This window comes from Chroicocephalus ridibundus, chromosome 4, assembly GCF_963924245.1.
Source record: "Chroicocephalus ridibundus chromosome 4, bChrRid1.1, whole genome shotgun sequence".
Lineage (NCBI taxonomy): Eukaryota > Metazoa > Chordata > Aves > Charadriiformes > Laridae > Chroicocephalus > Chroicocephalus ridibundus.
This window is the reverse complement of record NC_086287.1, coordinates 32,998,197-33,017,308: the sequence shown is the minus strand read 5'-3', so window position 1 is coordinate 33,017,308 and position 19,112 is coordinate 32,998,197. Positions and strand designations below refer to the sequence as shown.

The window sequence follows — 19,112 nt, the reverse complement described above, 5'->3', positions numbered from 1 at the left end:
GGTGGCTTCAGCTGGGTCATATGAGGCTCCCCAAAGTGCTGTTTTGCTGAATTCTTATACTTAGCTGGCCCATGGTCCTGTGTGACCAATACAGCATGTGAAGGGTCAATGACTTACGAAACATCTCTTTATTGTCTTAATTATGTACAAAGGAATGTCCTGCATAAGCATTTCTTCATCTGCAGGGACAGTTTCTACTGACTATTGACAAGTATATTATCCATGTCCAGTTTGGTCAGTTCTGCAGCAGGAACTGCCTGGGGGGTCTCTGGTCCCACCAGGTTGTCCACCTGGGATGTTAATCAGCACTTTGAAGCATACAAGTAGCATCTGTCAGATGGTCTTGGCACAGCAGGAGCTGCCTGCAGGAATCTCCAGGACTGAGAGTCCCACCTGGAGCTCTCCTGAAACAATTAGTGAAGCACTTCGTTGTGAAGGTGGTGAGGCAGTCAGGGAGTTGCCTCTTAAGTTGGTCCCTTGCCTCCAATCAGCCCATTATCTCATCTGTGCAGAGACAAAGGAGGGTGTTCCTGGGCCACCCAGGGAATTAATGACCAAGTGCACTGTATGTGCACACAGGCACATGATATCCTTGATACCCAGCTGCACCACAATTATAACTTTAGCACAAACCTGAATTTCATCTTTATATTGCATGTATAACTTAAATTCCATAGCCTTTGCTGTGGAAGGCTGCTGTGAGAGACTCATTGGAGGTAGGAAGAAACGGAATATCTCTTGCAAAGCTATGTAACTGTGAAGAAAAAAGGAGTTACAGAGGTGTTAGTATGTAAGATACAAAATTCTCTGTTTTGGCATATTAAAACATAAGCATGAAAGAGAGAGGATTTGTATTTGTGTATTTCATTGTCTATTTTTATTTGTGTATCTGTCACTCCAAAATCTGGACTGAGCGCACAATAGAGATTAATTAAAATCAGAGTTACTTCAGAAAGCACTTCCTATAATAGAGCTGTATTAGTAAATTAGTTGTGACTAATAGTCTTTTGTAGATGGATTAGAGGAATGAATTAAAATGTAATCTGAAATAACATTGATAGAAATTATGTCTGATAAATCCAAGGTAACTTCTGTCCTTGACTGGAAATAGAATGCTATTATGCCATTGTGTGCTCCTACAGCAACACAGACTACAAAAAGGAGCTGTGCTCTAGGCTGTCCATTTTCAAAAAATTCATTAGCAAGAATAATCAAAAAGGACAAATAATGCCCACTTATCAATTAGCTGAGTCTATCGTTGGATTCTACCCACCTAATGCCCTCTGCTTATGTATTTCTACCAAGGCATAAATTAAGCTAATATTATAAGTACGCTTATGTATGTACGTATTTTCTATACATAATACAATTTTATCAGTATCTAAGGGGTTGGTATCATTTAATTTATTACTGTGACAATTTACTACTACTCATCTGGTCAAAAAATTTCATCCCAAGTAATGTATTAAAAAGAGCTCTGTTTTTTCAGGTTTCAGATCTGCCTAGAGGCAGATGAGGTGTCCCTCTTAAAAGTTACTATTGCCCGGAGTCTGTTTTCCAGATTAGTTGCCATGTGAGAATTAATGCATGACATAATAATTCGGTAAACATTTTTGGGGAATGTAATAAATCTAAGGCATTATTAATATACACCTCAAGCTGCTACATTCCAGAAATAGTTCTAAATTAAGGTATGACATTTCCCTACAAGCAAAGATGACTAATAAAAGTATTCAGATTGCATATGTGCAGTTTGTGAAAGACCTTGCTCAAATTAGCGTTGTTTGGGACTTCTCAAATTCCATTTGCAAGCTTTCAAAGTCTGTTTTGAAAGAGCATAGTGAAAGGAATAGTGTGGCCAGCGGGAGCAGGGAAGTGATCGTGCCTCTGTACTCGGCACTGGTGAGGCCTCATCTCATGTACTGTGTTCAGTTCTGGGCCCCTCTGTACAAGAGGGACATTGAAGCGCTGGAGCATGTCCAGAGGAGAGCTACCAGGCTGGTGAGGGGTCTGGAGACCAGATCATATGAGGAGAGGCTGAGGGAGCTGGGCACGTTTAGCTTGGAGAAGAGGAGGCTGAGGGGGGACCTCATTGCCCTCTACAACTACCTGAAAGGAGGTTGGACAGAGGTGGGTGCTGGCCTCTTCTCCCAGGCGAATAATGACAGGACCAGAGGAAATGGTCTGAAGTTGCGGCAGGGGAGGTTTAGATTAGGTATTAGGAAGAATTACTTTACTGAAAGAGTGGTCAGGCACTGGAACAGCCTGCCCAGGGAGGTGGTTGAGTCACCATCCCTGGAGGTATTTAAGAAATGTCTAGATGTGGCACTTCAGGGCATGCTCTAGTGGCAGAGATTGTAGGTTGTTTGGTTGGACTCGATGATCTCAAAGGTCCTTTCCAACCATGAAGATTCTAAGATTCTAAGAAAAGTAGTATGCTAAAAGCAGCTTGCACCATTAATTCGCTATTTGAACACCAACACCGAAGTTTACTTTGGGACACATGCAAAGTTTAGCAACATTTCACTGGTTCTGTAGAAAGCTTTTTTAGATTGAGCACTTTTCAAGTCCCAAAAGCATCATGTATTTAGACATTGGAGGCAAGGGCGATTTTTTGAAAGAAATAGGTTTAAAGGGAGATTTGTATGAGGATTCAGTGATTGCTTGACACATAGGATTTGGGAAGCTGATGAAAGCGTTGAGAAGTAGTATGAAGAAAGTATAAAGCTAGAAGTGGGACTAGATAAAAGATGAAATTCACTGCTATGCGAAAGACCAGCACAAAATCTATACATCACTTAGATCTTACTTAATCCCTCAACATGGGGGTTTATATAGCTATGAACTGTTTGAAGAAATTATGATGGGGCTTAAGTGGGACTCATGCAGAGCACTGATCTTGTGCCAACTCATTGCAAAATGAGCACTTACCATATGGAGAAGGATTGTGGTGAGTCTTAGGAGTCATATGGAATATATATAATGAAATGAGAGTGCAGGTATAGAAGCGGTCAAATGATGATGATGTTGAAAGTATAACAGGATGAAAGGAAAAATTATTAGGAAATATAATAAAGAAAATAATATTTCCAGCTGTACCTCCTTTAAGTAAATGGTAAGTTATGACTCTCCTCAGACTAACATAAAAAATGAAATTAAAAGAAAAAGAAAAATAAGGTCTCTAACACCTATCTTGTTTATACTAATCAGGGTTAGCTTTATCCTAATCAACAATCTTAGATTCAATCTGAATAATATTTCATTAGCTTTTCAGATCTACCTTTCCTGTCTAGGTCTAATTATATCTAATGGAATGTAGCTCAACTCACTATATTAAATCATTAAAAAAACCCTCATCATTTTAAATGATTATGGGGCCTTGGGAAAGAATCGTCCCTCCTTCCTCTAAGACCTAAAGGGCTTGCCCCAGATACTTGTCATCATTTTTCTCCAGCCTGTTGTATGCTTGAAAAGAAACTTAATATATCCATTTTCATTTGTAACCATCTATAAACAGCTACATAAGTACAAACATAAACATCTGTTCTAATCAATCCTCAGAGAAGGTTACTTATTCATAAAAGTCTGCATTCTCTTAGAGGGAGATCATCTTATAATTTTGTATTATACTTTTTTGTCTGTTCAGTGTGTTGCATATTCTGTTATTTATAATAGGGTTAAAGCACGTATTGAACTGTATTCAAATGGGCTACGTATGGAATTGCCAAAATATTCATTACCATCCACACATCTTGCAAATATTAGAAATATAGACCTATATCACTTAAAGGATGTTTACCAGAGCAAGACATATTAAAAAATAAATTCAAAGAAGAAATTCAAATTATTTTAGAAATAATTAGTCCCAAGCAGATTAGATCTCTGAACAGTGGTAAGGAGCCTTTACTGGTGAATCCACAGAGATGTAACATAATGATTTATCACAGGCTAGATCCTGGATTTTTAGGAGAGCAATGGGGCAGAATGGTGGATGGTGAAAGATGCTTGAACATAAGATAGGCTAGAGAAAATGTTACATCTGTATTGCATCTCTTCATGTTTTGAGTAGCTGTAAGAGCTGTGTCACTTTTTAAGGGCTGAAAATACACTTCAAGAATTTCCAAGAATTTAAGGAATTCTGGGAAAGACTTACAGTAATAATATTGTAGGTTTTATCGCTGCTTATTTATCTTGCTGGCAACTATAGTTTTGTATGTGTGTGTTTGTGGTATCATGAGCCTGAAAGAATTAAACAGTAAAACATACCGGCTCTGTGATTTATCTAGTGAAGTTTGGAGACCAGATGCACATGTCTAAAGAAGAAAGGGGGACACCCTACTGGGAAATTCTAGGAAATCTTGACATGAGCTTAGACGTTAAATCTACTTATGTGAAGAGGCACAGTAGTCACGTTAAGGTATTTATGCTGAAAAATGTATTTCCAGCTCTCTGACCATTGAAAAATCCAGCTCTACCATTTAGAAAAAAAGTGGTTAACATTAGATTTCTGGAAATGTACTATCATTTGTAGAGAAGAACAAGAGATGATTAATATGTTCTTTTTGTTTGAGGGAAACTATTCCACGAGATAAAAGGCTGTTAAGCTAATTAACTAGGTATCAGTATTATTTTATTTGCTTTGTTCATGTTTGCAAACTAACTTTATTGGTATTTTGTTCTTGTTATACTCGGCTATATATTGATGATAAGAGAACGTAATTAACATGAAAAATTATACTGCAGTGGTTGGGTCTATATTTTGTAACTTTAGCATTGCCCTTTTTGGAGCCTTACAGTTATTTCCCACTTGCATTCAATAATGGGCTTGCAGTCAGGAGCATTGTATTTACACAGTTTTGTCAAAACAGTTTTATCTCTAAAAGATTATTATCTACATTGGTGGAAAAGTTCTGTTTCTGTTTAAAATTTCAATGTAATTTCTTGCCTCCCTAGTTCAGGCAATAGAAGATTTTTTTTTTTTTCACTGATACTTCCTTGGCAGCTGTGTATTTTTCTCCTAGTCTGTAGATCTTATTTAATAAAATGCAAAGAGAAGATCCTTGAAATTAGATACCTTCCTTTTAAATGGATGATGTGAATAGCAGTAAATTGGCACAATGTCCATTTATAAAATTGTGGAAGTTACTGTTACGTTATGCTTCATAAAATGCTGTGTCCTGGCTACACAGAAAAGCGAATTGTTAAAAAAAAAAAAGGTTAAATGAGCCCAAATAAATTTATTAACACAGGAATATATTCTTATCTTGATTCAGAAAGATTTATTTTCCTTACTATCCTACATAAGGCTGTTATATTTCAGAATAAATGTTAATACTTGCATAAATGAAGCCATAAGAGTGTACTAATAGAGTATATCTGTGTGTACATTTCCCAGGGTAAATGTATGGTGGTAGTACAATACATTGGAAAATGGTCAACATAACTGAAAACTCAGATTATGTTGGCAGTCTTCATTATTTCTTTTTTTGTGTGTGTTAAAACAACCACAGCCTGACACAGAATTAGTGTACATACAAAACTGCCAATACAGTTAAAGTATACACATATATAACATGCATGGCAATATAAAATAAGACAGGAAGGAGAAACAATAAAGAAAATAGCCTTTCACTCTTGGAAAGGAGAAAATCTGAGCTTTTCTTTCAGTTCACAATATATTTATATGTTTTATCCAATAATTCTTTGCTGAAAAATTAGTCAGCCTCTAGGCTAGGGCCAGGTTTAGGGCCATACAGGCTCTCCATTCCTCTCTTTTCATTTACTTAGAAGATTGTTCTTCTCACTGGGCGATAGGCAGGATCCCTCTTGCTGCTTCTCTGGCATCAGGAATCTCGCATTTCTGATTCTCATCACCCAACTTCAGCAGGAAGAGCAGACAGTACCTTGCATGCAGTTTAGCTCTCTGAGCAGTTACTATGAGAAATCAAGTCTCTATTTTCAACTTCCCAAGAGAATGCTCTAATTACCAAGCTATCAAGAAACAGATTAATCATGGCAGCTCCAATCCCCAGATTTTTTAAAGAAAACAGCGATCTACTTTTTCTGTAGAGCTAACCTATAGGGATATCTTATGTGCATTTTGTATGTTCAGGAGGCATTTTATGGTCTGAATTCCAGATTTCCATGACATCTATTTTAGGCTTATAAACAACAGTGTGAAATTTGGCCTTTCTTCATCATTTCCTATTGGTTCCTTATATAACATTTTGCTCAGTGCACTGAGTGTCAGAAATCCTGTTCTGACTACCCAGCTATCTCCATGCCTTGTAAAGAGAAGTTGGCCACCTTGCCTAGTCTGTCAATTTTATTTTTAAATTCCCAGTCATGTGTATGTCTTGATCTGGGTCTCACATGTCTCTTTTAATTTTACACACCTTTTAGGTTCATACTATTCAGCGTGTGTATAAGTCATGGCAAATTCAGGAATTTAGTTACAACTTTCATATTGAAAAAAAGATAGATTAAACAGCAGGGAGCCTAGCATTAAAGTGCTGAATTGAGTAGGTATAAGTCAACAGAGAGTTATGCATACCATTTTTCCTGACCTTGGGAAGGTCACTTAAGTAAAAATATTCAAAACCAAGCGTTTAAGACTGCATACTTATATCAACAGTTCAATGCCTGAGTATCTTAGGTTTTGTTGGCAATAGCTAGGGCTGTGAGGCACTGCTTGTGACAAGCGGACTATTTATTGTAATCTCCTGGTAATAGTTTAGCTATATAATTGTATGCATGAATGCTTTTGTCTTATTATCTGATATCAGATTGTCTCCTGGAAGAAAGATTTCCCCTTTGAGGTTCTCCAGGTCTCTCTACCACTTGTTGGTCTGAAGTTTCCTTTCACCTCATGAAAGAGGAAAAGCAGTTAAAGAATATGAATCTCAAGGATTCAAACAATATATAGGGACAACTATATGTCATCTATGTATGTGCATATTGTCTACAGCCTTCTTAACTGTTATTAGCATGGGCTTTTCCTCTCAGCCACTGTAGGAATAACCCATGGTTATTCAAAGTAATGCACCCTTAAAGTTTATCCATTTTCCTGAAGGTAGTCCTGGGCGTTATAGTAGGAAAATGCTCCATATCCTAATTTATAGCTGATAATTTTAAATGTCACTCCTGTTGCCTCAACAAGTTGAAAAATTCAGTACATAGAAACCATAGTCCCTGCTTCCGAGGTAATGTTCATTGCATAACCATACATTTTCCTGATAGTAAGTAGGAATTACTTTCTGTTTTCAGCTCCACACCATCTGTCCATTTAGAAAAAGGGATTATCCTCCCTACAATGGTCTGGTCCTCAGGAGATCAGTAGTTCAATTTTATATTCTCTTTTCCTGTAGGAATATTCAAATGTGTACTAAGCAAGATGCTGATCTTCACTTCATTTTTAATATACTTTTCACATCCTCCTCAGAATTCCATTTTCCCTGATTTACTTAATTTTACCTTCACTCCCCTCTTTCTCATAATCTTATGATGACATTTTCTTTGACAAGGGGCTGGATACTCCTTCACTTGGAGACCGGCTGAGAATGTCTAATGACAGGAAAGGTTTTCTGAGAGTTCTCGTAAGGCTGCCAGCACTGAAGGGATGGTTAGCATAAGCACCACTGTATTCAGCTGAAGAAGTCACAAAACAGTCATCTCTGTTGAAGATTTATTTTGTGTGGTGAATACTGAAGCTAAATCCTTTGTTATTATCTTGATCATAAAATGTTCACAGGCACATTACTTATGTTTACACAGTTCCCCTATAAAACAAGAATATCTGCTTTCCTAAAAGACCTTCCTTCCCTCTAAAGGTCAAAAGGAATCACTACCGTTCTTACACTGTGCGCTGAAAAAATAGATGAGAAAAAGCTGTTATTAATTTCTATGCATAAAGCTGTGCACATTTTAAAAAGTGCTGGTGGCTAAAGCTTGTTTGTAGCAAAAGCCACAGTCATGTAAACACTGAAAAAGTACCTTTCATTAAAATTACAGGAAGCAATCAAGAATATCGTTTATTTATCCTTTTGCAACAGTGCAAATGCCAAACTGCCAGTCTGAATCCAGGCAGTCCTACATTCTGGAATGAGTTCCATTTTGCAGTTCAGTCTTGACACACTTCTACAAAGGACTGCAGGAGATCTCAGCATCCAACTATCACTATTTTTTTTCCTTCTGTTTATGTATCTTTTTAAAAATTATGTTTCTTCTCAGTTACTATCTCACGATTCCCAAATTATGATGCAATACCATAATACTGTGTATTTGACATTACAGTCATTTTTGGGAAGATTAATTGTCATGAAACAATGAAATGTAATGTAACAAAAAAAATCTGACAGGCGTAGTAGTGTCCTTAAAAGAACAGTTATTTCTATTGAATTTACAGATATATGTTGTAGTAATTAGCAAGCATAAAAGAGGAATTCAGATGGTCAAATAACATGTTATTTTCATGCTTCAAAAAAATACTATACTGCTGCAGTCACTTAAAGAGACATTTGCTGAGATACTTTGGTGCCCAAACATCCCAAGGGTCTACAAACCTCTGGAAGAATTTTTAGAAGTGCCTGTACAAATTAGGCACTGATGTCCCCCAGAAAATAATGGGAATTTGGACACATGCATGCATACTTTTTAATTTAATTACCTAGTTGAATCCCTGAGCATTATAAACTCCTTTGAAAATTGGTCATTTTGAGCCGTCTCTGTTTTTGTTTGTTCAAATCTTCATCTTGCAACTACTTCTGCCTGAGCAGATACCTACTGATTTTAGAGGAGCTTTCTGCACTGGGGTCTGCAAGGGTCTGTCAATGTGCAGCAGACTGCAGGGGTTGAAGATATCATTTAGAGACACTCGGCGTCTGAAAGGTTCTCACAAAGGAAATTGAATTAAGGTGGTAAAAATTTGGGCTGATTTAGTTCAACCATTTTAAAAGGTATTAAATCAATATTGAGGAATAATAAATAAAACTTGGTGAGAATTATGCTCTTGCTTGATTAATAAAAATTAGTATGGGTATAACTAAGTCTTGAAAGCTTCAAAATGAATTACCAGTAAAAAGAAAATGTTGCAGTGCAGAGAGCACATCAGAAAAGATGTGGAAACACCGAGGGAAACTTGACTGAGCAAAAGAGATTTTATTCATCCCCCACAATGAATGGGGAGCTTTAACTGACACATTTTCTCCTACCTCTTGCATAAATGTTCAGAAAAAGACCGTGGCATGAATTCACTGAAATGCTTAAACATGCACTAAAACTTAAAGCATGTATGTTGCCTCATTGACCTTGCTGAAGCTGCTCATGAGTCTAAAGTTCCTCTCTCTATTGGGGCCAACAAACACTGCAGTCGAAGGGCAGATTAAAGATAAAGGTTTTGGGAAGTGCAGTCGTCAGTTCTGGAAGTAGTGAAGATAACTGTATGCATTAATGGTGGTTGAGCTCCTGGATGTTCCAATTTCTCCAAGCTTCTTTTTTTTCAGAACAAGAAAATATTTAAGTCCCAGTAGTACAGCCAGAAGAGTGTGTAAGACTCCTGTGCCCAATATTTCAGGATATATATATATTTTAAAACCTTTGCTTGGAATACTGTTAAAAAAAAAAAAGATAATTGTTAATGCAACACCAAAATTATAAATAGAATAAATTACGAGATATAACTGTTGTAAGCATTAAATCCTCTTTGATATTATGCTCACATCTGTGTCTGATCATGAAACTGTTAAAATTAAACACAATTATCTGTAAGACAGCTAGGTTACTTTATAAAATTTAACCTCATTAGTACACGCTTTTTGAATTGTATGTCTCTACATCTGCATTATGGACTGTCTCTAAATTCCTTGTGTGTTTGTGTTGAGCGAGGACTATGAAGTGTTGAGGTGTTCTTGTTCACTAAAAAAAAACCAACCAAAAAACAAAACCAGAAGTAGCACAACATTTTCCAGTGTTCTTTTTGGTAGTGAAGTAAATAGTAGAGCTTTACGTTAGCATTATGTTCCATTAACGGCAATATAATACATTTTCCCATAATTGAAATAAAAAAGTCTTAAAATCTTCTAGCGTGCAGTCCCTGAACACGGGGAGCCTAAATGTCCCTCCTGAAGACTCAGCTTTTATGTGTTGGGCTCTGTGAGGAACAAAAGGCAGCCTATACTGCCTTGACAGGAAAGGAACTACTCAGTCTTGGATTGCTACACATCTGTTATGGAAGGTGGCTGAGCCATTGTTTTGATAAGACACACTTTCACCGTTCTTACAGCTACTGTGCTTTTGTTTCAGTACATTTTAAAAAAACAGGGTACGGTCCTGTTTTGGTTTTGAAAGCAAGCTACTCCTTTTTCAAAGGAGCAGTGAGTGTAAATTTTAACTTTCACCTAATCCTAACCGCTTTTGAAATGTTTACGCACTGAAATCCAGAGCCCCAGTGAACATACATTGTTAGCATTACCTAAGAAAACCAGTATTTTAACAATTTTTAAATTAGGTGTCTTTTATTTCTGAAAAGCTGATATCCAAACTAGCAACAGTAAAGATGTCCAGGTTTCAATGAAATATATTTCATAAATTAGCTTATCATTGCACTGATTTAGCATGCCTAGCAGGTGAAAGACAAAAACATGTGTTATCTTCCCTAGGGAACCTTCAATGAATGTCATTCTAGCTTCATATGTCTTTCTTCTCTCCCCTTCTTGAACTGATATAAAATTCTAATGTGTGCCCTCTGGTTCCATCTTCATTGAAATCTAGCAAAACCGCTGAAGGTAAGATAGTGGCAATGGTGCATGAAAAAAGGGAAAAGGAATACAGTGATTCATAGCATACTTGAAGAAAGTTGCAGTTGTTAACAGCACTACTTTTGTATGTAGACAGGTTAAAATGTGTCATATATCAGTGTTAAAAATAAAGTTATTCATCTTGGCTATTTTCTCAAAGTTCAGAAAAAAAGGCAGTAAAACCTATGCCATGTGTATCTTTAAAAATTATTTCACATGTCTCTGAAAACAAACCAATTCAATTGCTCCCAATGGTAGCAATAGTAAAGGCAGCATTTTTACATGGATTTGCTTGGGTAATTTCTGTAGTTTTGCATAGTGATTTCTCTTTGCTGAAAAGCTTCCACATGTTTTCAATTCTCTTTTGTCCGTGGACATCCAAGTTACTAATATACAGTGATGTTTTTTTATTTTGCATTTTCCTTGGAAATTATCATTGAAAGTAGACATGGAAAACACCCAATAGATCATCGCTGTCAGAATTTTAATTTATAGGCACCATGTGGTAAAAGGTTCTCTGCAATTTAATAAATTTGAACAATAAAATAGAAAATGTAACCAAATAAGGCAAAATGATCCTGTTAAATATTAATAACAGAAAATTAAATGAAAAGAACATAATACTCTATTTCCCCACATTCACAGTAATGAAAATGAAAGCAGCAATAGAAGAGTAACTCAGAAATTAAATGCTATAACCAAGTTCTTTAGTCCTTCTCTGAAAGGTGACAGGAATATGTTGTAGCATTGGGTATGTCAAAGAAGCAGAATCTTGACTGAAAGACTTGCCAGGCCTTCACTGGAACAGTACATAGTCTGTCAAAGTTGGTAGGTCCAACTTTACCATTCCCTTTCACAGTTAGAGTGAAGAGCATTAACAGCCGCACTCTACAAACCTATACGTGTGGAAATGAGTCACCACTGGAGTAGCTGCCATGAATTCGGAAAGAGGGCCGTATGAATAAAGTTCCTGCACGAGTACGCGTTTGCGGGAAGGAGCCTGACTTGGTGTGCTGGCTGCTGGACTGGCACTGACGTCATGGAAAGCTGCATGAGTAAAACCACGTGCAGCGCTTTGAAAATGTAACAATGAGCACATCAGGGGAGTGGAACATCCACTGACTTCAGTCAAGCAGCATCATGCTACACAATTCATCTTCTTCAACCCCTCAACTTCTTAAATCTTCTGTAGCTCACAAACGCACAAGCTGGTTTGGGGCTTTTTTCGCTTGCTTTTTGCAGTTATTTGTTAAAAAGCAAGGATGACTTTTGGACAGTAAATCATTGGGAAGACCTTTAAGCCACCCCATTCTTAAATGAGTCATGACTGTACACAAGCGACTGTCACCTAACTGTATTTCAGGCTCACATGACATTTTAAAATAACTGTAAAGAAATGGAGTTCTGGGGACAAATATTTTGATTAAGGATATTTTCATTGATTCATTGGGCTCTGAATCAGGCTATGAAATTTTTCTTCATTAAACACTTGAAGAAAGAGGGGAGAAATATAAATTATACTGACTGCATAAAATAGATCATTAATGTGTTTTTGACAAACCTGAGAGTCCAGTGTCATATCTGTCTGCAGAGGAGACCTATCTTCTTCTTCAGACTGGAAATGAAATAACCTACTGCAACTAGTTTTTCCATAACAGTGAGCTTTTTCTTAGGATTTTGACCCCATATTTATGTAACATCCAATTCACAAGTAAATAACACAAAAGGAAAAAATACGTAGGTGTGAAGGTCTTGAGCCACCAAAGCCTTTAAGCAGGTCTACCACTTGTAGGGGTAACTGAGGGAGTAATCCTGTTGCTCTTCAATGGGACAGGTGATGCACTTGATGCATGTGTTTTACAGAATTAGGGCTTTAGTTATTGGTTTTGCATTTTTATTATCAAAGTACTGTCGCTTTCCATATAGAATATTCTAGGTCAAATTTTTTAGAGCTAGTAAGTGGTTACAAAATATGTTCTTTATAAGACCGCAACATACCCCTAATTGGTATTGAAAAGATACAAACCAGTTTGATTTAAATCTTCTTTATAGTTAAGAAAAAAAGTTGGTTCTTCAGTGGATTAATGGCTTCCATAGAAATTTTTGGTAGGTAAGACAATGGAGTATAAGAACAGTGAAATACACGTTTGTGTGAGCAAAATTAAGTAGATAAATTTTCAATTAATATTTAAAGTTAGTGTTCCTTTCTAATATTAGTTTGCTGATTATAAATGGAACTGAATGCTTTCTTTCAGTACTACGTACTGTATATTAAATTATTTGCAAAAGGATACCAGCCCATACTGAAAGCGTTTCTGGACACACTGAAGATAGTTTGGTTAATGTCAGTAACAATAAATCCAACATATTTGGAGGCACACACTCCATATTTGTTAGATTAGAGTTTCTAAATGACTGGAAATGGATTCAAGTGTACAGCCAAATAAAGATGCATTACTCATAAGCATATGTATCCTCATATTCAAATGTGGAAAATCCAGTTAAGCTCCAGCCCTTCTTAGTTCTTCATTCATGAGATGATACCTTTACAGCAAAAGCAAATAAGTAAAAAGTTTCTTTTACCCCAAATTAAAAAAAAACAACATTTTTTAAATATAAGTTCGAAGTTAGTCTTCCACAGATAGCCAATTAAATTATGCTAAAAATGACATTTTTAATTAAACACCAAGGTAAGCATAAATGGATTTCAAAATAATTAATCAAACATCAAAAAATTGAAACCTTTTTCTGCTTGAGCAGCAGAAATGAAAGAACCAGTCTTCAGGTCTCATAGAGATTCAATCTAATTTAATTCTCTGTCTTCTCTAAATAAACATTCCTAAAACCTTTTTTTCATCTGGGGGAATAAGGATGAGAGGGGTAATCAATATTTCTAGCATTTTAATTAAAACCGTTAGTGGAATAAATCCATTTAATTATCAGTTAATGAAATACAAGGTCATTTACCTGACAGGAACTTTGAAGGTGGATTACTAGCTGGAATAAAGTAGAAGAACCCAATGTCACAGCCATTTAGCTTCTGTCAAATTTAAGGTTAAAATCCTTTTAGACTGTTTAACCTATTCTCTACCATTTTCTATTATGTATGTCAATTGGCAAGAAGAAATACATGATCAAAACTTACCTACCTTTAATTTTTCTCCAAAGTTTCTGCTAAGTTTCTGTAATTTCTTTTCCATTTTTTGTCTAAAGAGATGCAAAATGCAAATGAATCCTGGGGTATTTCCACTTCTTGCAGAAAGTCTCCTCCTCGAATGGAGTTAGTGTACTGTGTTTGAACTTTGTTAGGAAATTATTAGCCATTAAACAAACTAAGCAGAAATGTAGCCAGTAAATATATTTGTTGATGCGAAATATTGAGCTTCTCTATTTTTTATATGTAGTGAAGGAAAATATATAACTTGATTACAGAGGATTTTTAAGGCTGGTGTTCTCATTGCACGTGTAAGAAGAAAAACGGAAATAGAAAGGGTCTGTGAGTACGGCAGCAAACTCCCCATGCTGGTGGTAATGTCTCAATAGGACAGCAAATCAAGTGGCGAACAAAAGTTCTGCCAGAGACACAAATAGGGAATGTCAGTATTGGCAAGCAGCAAGATCAACAGAAAGGTCTCTTTCCAGGACTCCATGCAAGCACAGGAAAAAATAAAATCAACATTTAAGTGGAATGTTCTTACTTTGTGGTAGGATTTTAAGTTCAGGGTTGATTTTATCTTATTAGAAATAGTTTATATCAAATCGATATGGATACTATTGGGAATTATAAACTCGCACTAAAAGGATACACTGTCATTTGGGAACATGCTAAGGTGCACGGCTCTACCATCTTTTAAAAAGAAAAAAGTGGCTCTGTAAATGACGTGCCATGTAATACAGTGCCTACCAGAGTGATTGTTTCTAATCTTCCAGTGTCTTTTATATTATGGCGTTTTAAACATAGAAAAGTAAAATGTAGGTTTTCAAAATTGTTTTAGTGAGTTAACTTCAAAGCTGCATTCTCATATTCATCGTGGCTTTTGTAAGTGTAAGTCACATTTTCCAAATTACTCAAAAACCTCCACCAGACAAAAATAACAGTTATCATTCTGGTTCATAAAGGATATTAGCTGTGTATTTTCACAGCCTAAGAAAAGTCATTGTTCTTAACAAAAGGACATCGAGTGCTGCCTATCATGCACATTTTCCTTTTAGCAATTACAGAAGTGTTCCAGGCATGTTTAAAGTAGTGTTTCAGAACATGTCAAACTCTATATGGTGCAAGACTGCTCATAACTTTAGTGTGTAAGGACAAGTTATGAACTATAGACAAGGGAGACAAAGATTAATATCTTTTATTAGACCATCTGTTAGAAAAAGAACAGAAAGCTTCAGGGATGGCTCTCAGCACAATGCAAAGTAGGTGGTTGCCTATGGTAGCCATGACCCTACTGTCTGCAGTTGTCTGGGTCTAAGTCATGGGAAACTTATAGCTGCAAATGAAGAAGCTGGTGTAGAAGAAGCAGTAGCTAGTCCAGGGAGGCAAAATCCACTTCCCACAGTGAACAAAAGAGATGTGATGTCCCCAGCCCTTCCTTCCTGCAGTGGTATTGAAGAAGCAAGGCTGACATTTCAAGTTCCAGCTCAAGTTATTAACCAAACCCGATATTGTCCTGTCTTCCTCGTGATAAAAAGGGACAGCATTATTCTTAGAGTAGTAAAATTCAATTTTTCCTGTAACCTCTGAAAAACATTGACACCTCTGCACTTGCTTTCAAACTTTTCTTTTCTTGCAACCCAATGTCACAATAGTTATGCTACTGTATGCATTCTCTAGCTATCTTAAAAATATGTAGAATATTGGTGTCAGGAATCCATATCTTTGAAATTATGAGTTTATATATATTTTTTTTTTGGTCACATGATTTGTAATAGCATATTTTGCTTGCTTGAAATAATAAGAAAATTGCCACTGACTTTGACAGAATACAACCCATCCTTCATTTTCTAGGTTTAGCCTATTTTGCTGGAGGTGCTAGAAGATTTTGAATGGTAGCACTTTCAAGACCTCACTAGGGAACAAAAAAAAGAAGTTGCTTATTTATAATATTGTATGATATGTGTATTTTTACTGCATTAGGACTCTTTTAAGCTGTTCATTTTTAATAAGACCCTGAACAAGTTTACTTAAGGAAAATCAGCAATGGTGGCAGAGGTGAATGAAGAACTGATTTTAATGTGGTAGAATTTCTGGGTCGGTTATTCCCAACTTTTAGTTTGATATTACAAGGGAAGCATGTCTATTTTAACTTTGTGGTATCAGGACTAATGAAGAGTATAGTGTTTGTAAAATCCATCACCCTAACTTCAGGCTCATGTAGGTAGTATGGCCAGCTGTGAAAGCAATCAGAAACTCTTTGTCACCAAAACCCCACAACATTTGCAGAAGATTACTGCAATCAAAATTGAAGTTTCTCATTGTATCCTCCTGTTGCCCCCATTGCCCAACAATAGGGAGGATTCCTCTGAAAAAGTGAAAGAGTGGTAGGTAGAGCCAGCTATTTAATTATGTTGCAATGACAACCTGAGGATTATTTTCTGATGGAGCTATAGAAGAGCTGGGCTTTTGCAGAGTTATTGCTTGTTCTACAGAGGAACAGGGGTTTCTGTGGCTCTTTCATCATTGTGTGGTCGATACACTGTGGGTTCTCCACCCCAGGATGAGACTACCTTGATTCTCAAGATGCTGCTTAGAGGTTTTTAAGCACTTTCTTTACATATTTTATTCTTGTTTCTTTGTTACTCCCCAGGGGAAGAAAATATGTAGCTAAATTCAACCAAGTAAATAAGACAAAAAGCCTATTTTGTGGATTCATTCAGTATTGAATGTAAATCTGAATATGCACAGACCTTGAAGAACTCTGTATTGTGAAAATCACTGTTTTAAAAGTGCTGTCACATTGCTTTACAGAAAACAATAGTTTCCTGATCTCTTTGGGTTACTCAGATGAAAGTCAGGACAGATTTTGACTATTTATGTTGGTTTCAGTCCAGCTGTGGTTTTGCAGGATATAAAATATAGGGAATTAAACAGCCTGCCATGAAGAGCACGCAGCAAAGTATTCTTTTAGCTGTAATGCTCTTTTAATTTCAGGGAAAATGGTCAAAATTCTACAATATGTCCTGCAGAATCCCACAAAATCTGGCAAATTGCACCAAAGAGATCTAGCTTTTTTTTAGCTGGAAGCATTGTAGATTCAGTGTCTGGAAAGCCTTACATTTGATATGTGTGTGTGTGTGTGTTACGAATATGAAACACAATGGAGGATTTATTCCCATGGAGAAAAAGTGCTTAAAATTGATTAAGTGAATCTTTCCAGTTTTAAAGCTTTTTTTTGTCTTCACGTTTCTTTCATGAAAGTTCTTTCCCATTCAACAAAAAGAAACAAATAGAACCCTGATGTGACATTGATGTGGTACTTCTAGGAGCTTCAGAAAGGACATACTCTTTTCTCTGCACATGTACATGCTGTCTTTGAGATCCGCAGATATTTGGAGGCAATATGAATAGAGCATATAGTCCTTTAACATCGTCCATTCCTTTCACTGCCAAATGCAGTGGAGGTTCAGAACGTGCAGAAATTGTAGAGAGATCTATGTTTCAACTGACTGTATTATGCAAGCCAAAACATCCAGCATCTTATTATGAGAACTGTATAACAATAATTGATATATGTTCCACCTCTATGTATTGAGAAGGGAAACCCAGGAAATAAAGTGAGTGGATCAGAAATCTTTGTGGCAATAACGAGCTTGTAGAAATGGAACTTAACCATATTTAAAGCAAAGCTGTCAGGATCGTATGGGTAAATGTATAACAGAAGGAAAGGATTAGGAAGATGAAGGTATCTTTGCATTGTTTGGAAATGTATTTTGAAAGATACTAATGTTGAATTTTATTTAAAGAAGGATATTTAAGCTGGAGCTTGCACCGTTTAATTTCACAGGCTTGGATGGAGTTTCTTATATTAGGTATGTCTGGGAACATACTATACTTCTAAATAAGAATTTTAACTTCAGATGCGAAATAAAACAGTGCATAGTCGTAAAGACCTTGTCTGTATCAAAGAAATATTCCTGTATTTGGTTTGAAAGCAGGAGTTTAACTGCGCTTGTTCAAGTTCCCTCGCTTAGAGAGCTTGCAGAGCTGTAAATGGACCTGCAGAAAGGCTGATTTTGAACCAGCTCAGTTATATCACTACAGCTCCCCAGTGACCTGAACTCCCAGAGATTATAAACTCAGTAGTGGGCTTTGCGACACAGTAAGACAAAAACTTTTGGAGCAACAGGATAGTTCTTGAGGATGTTGTTTAAGGCTCTGAGCAGACTCAAGAAGATGTTCAGTTCGTTTGCAAACATGTGTTTGCAGTCATAGGCTTACTTACTCTGGGGAGCAGCATGATGTTAAAATGGTATGTGTTAGAACAAGCAAGATGGGAAACAAAGCTAGTGCTGTTGACAGGATGTTTATTTTTAAAATGCCAGCTCTGGAAAATACTGTCTTGGACTCTGCCATAGAATTAACGGTGAGCAGTGGATCTGATTACAACTGAATTATTTTCATTTATAAAGCAACTATTTAGATACACATACACACATATATATAAAATGTAGACATTTATAAATTTTAGACAGAAGTCTCAAAGTATTATGTGAGCTTTCTTCATATTTTAGATATTCTTAAGAAATTTTACCACCAATTTAAATGTTCAAGGATGTACATTTTATATGTATATTTATCTTTTTAAAATATTTTGATGTATTTAAAGAAAAAAAGAATTGAGACATTGTATGATTTACAGTCTTGGAAAAAAATAACATAGTCATAACTTCGCAGTTTTTGTGATGCATGAAGATCAGATTTTTTAATGTTGGTTAATGCTTTACTAATTAAAGTGTGCATGTTAATTAAAGCAGAGGCTAATGTTAATTACCTATATTAATGGAATCTCATGTAGCACCTGCCTGAAGCAATGGGTTCAATTTTCAAAATATCTCAATTAAGGCTGAAACTTTTGATTTGCATCTAGTAGGGTTTCAATTAACTGCATTGCAAACTTAAATAACACACTTAAAGGGATAATATCGCCAATCACATGCAGCACAGTGGAATTGGTCGGTTCAATTATTGACTACGGCTATGAGAGCTTTCACAGTTGGTAGGTAAGTACTATGGTATTGGCAAGTGATTATTGTCTAGGGCTGTCATCACTTCTGTGGCTGTTGTAAGAGAGATGTTAAATTGCTGTACTTGGGTCTCAC

General features: G+C 36.3%; 1 protein-coding gene and 1 long non-coding RNA gene across 5 annotated transcripts in view; one reads left to right on the top strand and one right to left on the bottom strand.

Moving 5' to 3' along the window:
- Window positions 1-19,112, top strand: part of AKAP6 (A-kinase anchoring protein 6) — a 292,205-nt gene that overhangs the window by 168,254 nt on the left and 104,839 nt on the right. The gene's annotated exons all lie outside the window — the stretch shown is intronic.
- On the bottom strand, window positions 9,027-14,032 carry LOC134515713 (uncharacterized). The gene is made up of 3 exons (XR_010071080.1): window positions 13,943-14,032; window positions 13,761-13,833; window positions 9,027-9,606 (listed from the first exon to the last, which is right to left on the bottom strand). It is a non-coding gene; the product is annotated as an uncharacterized LOC134515713 (long non-coding RNA).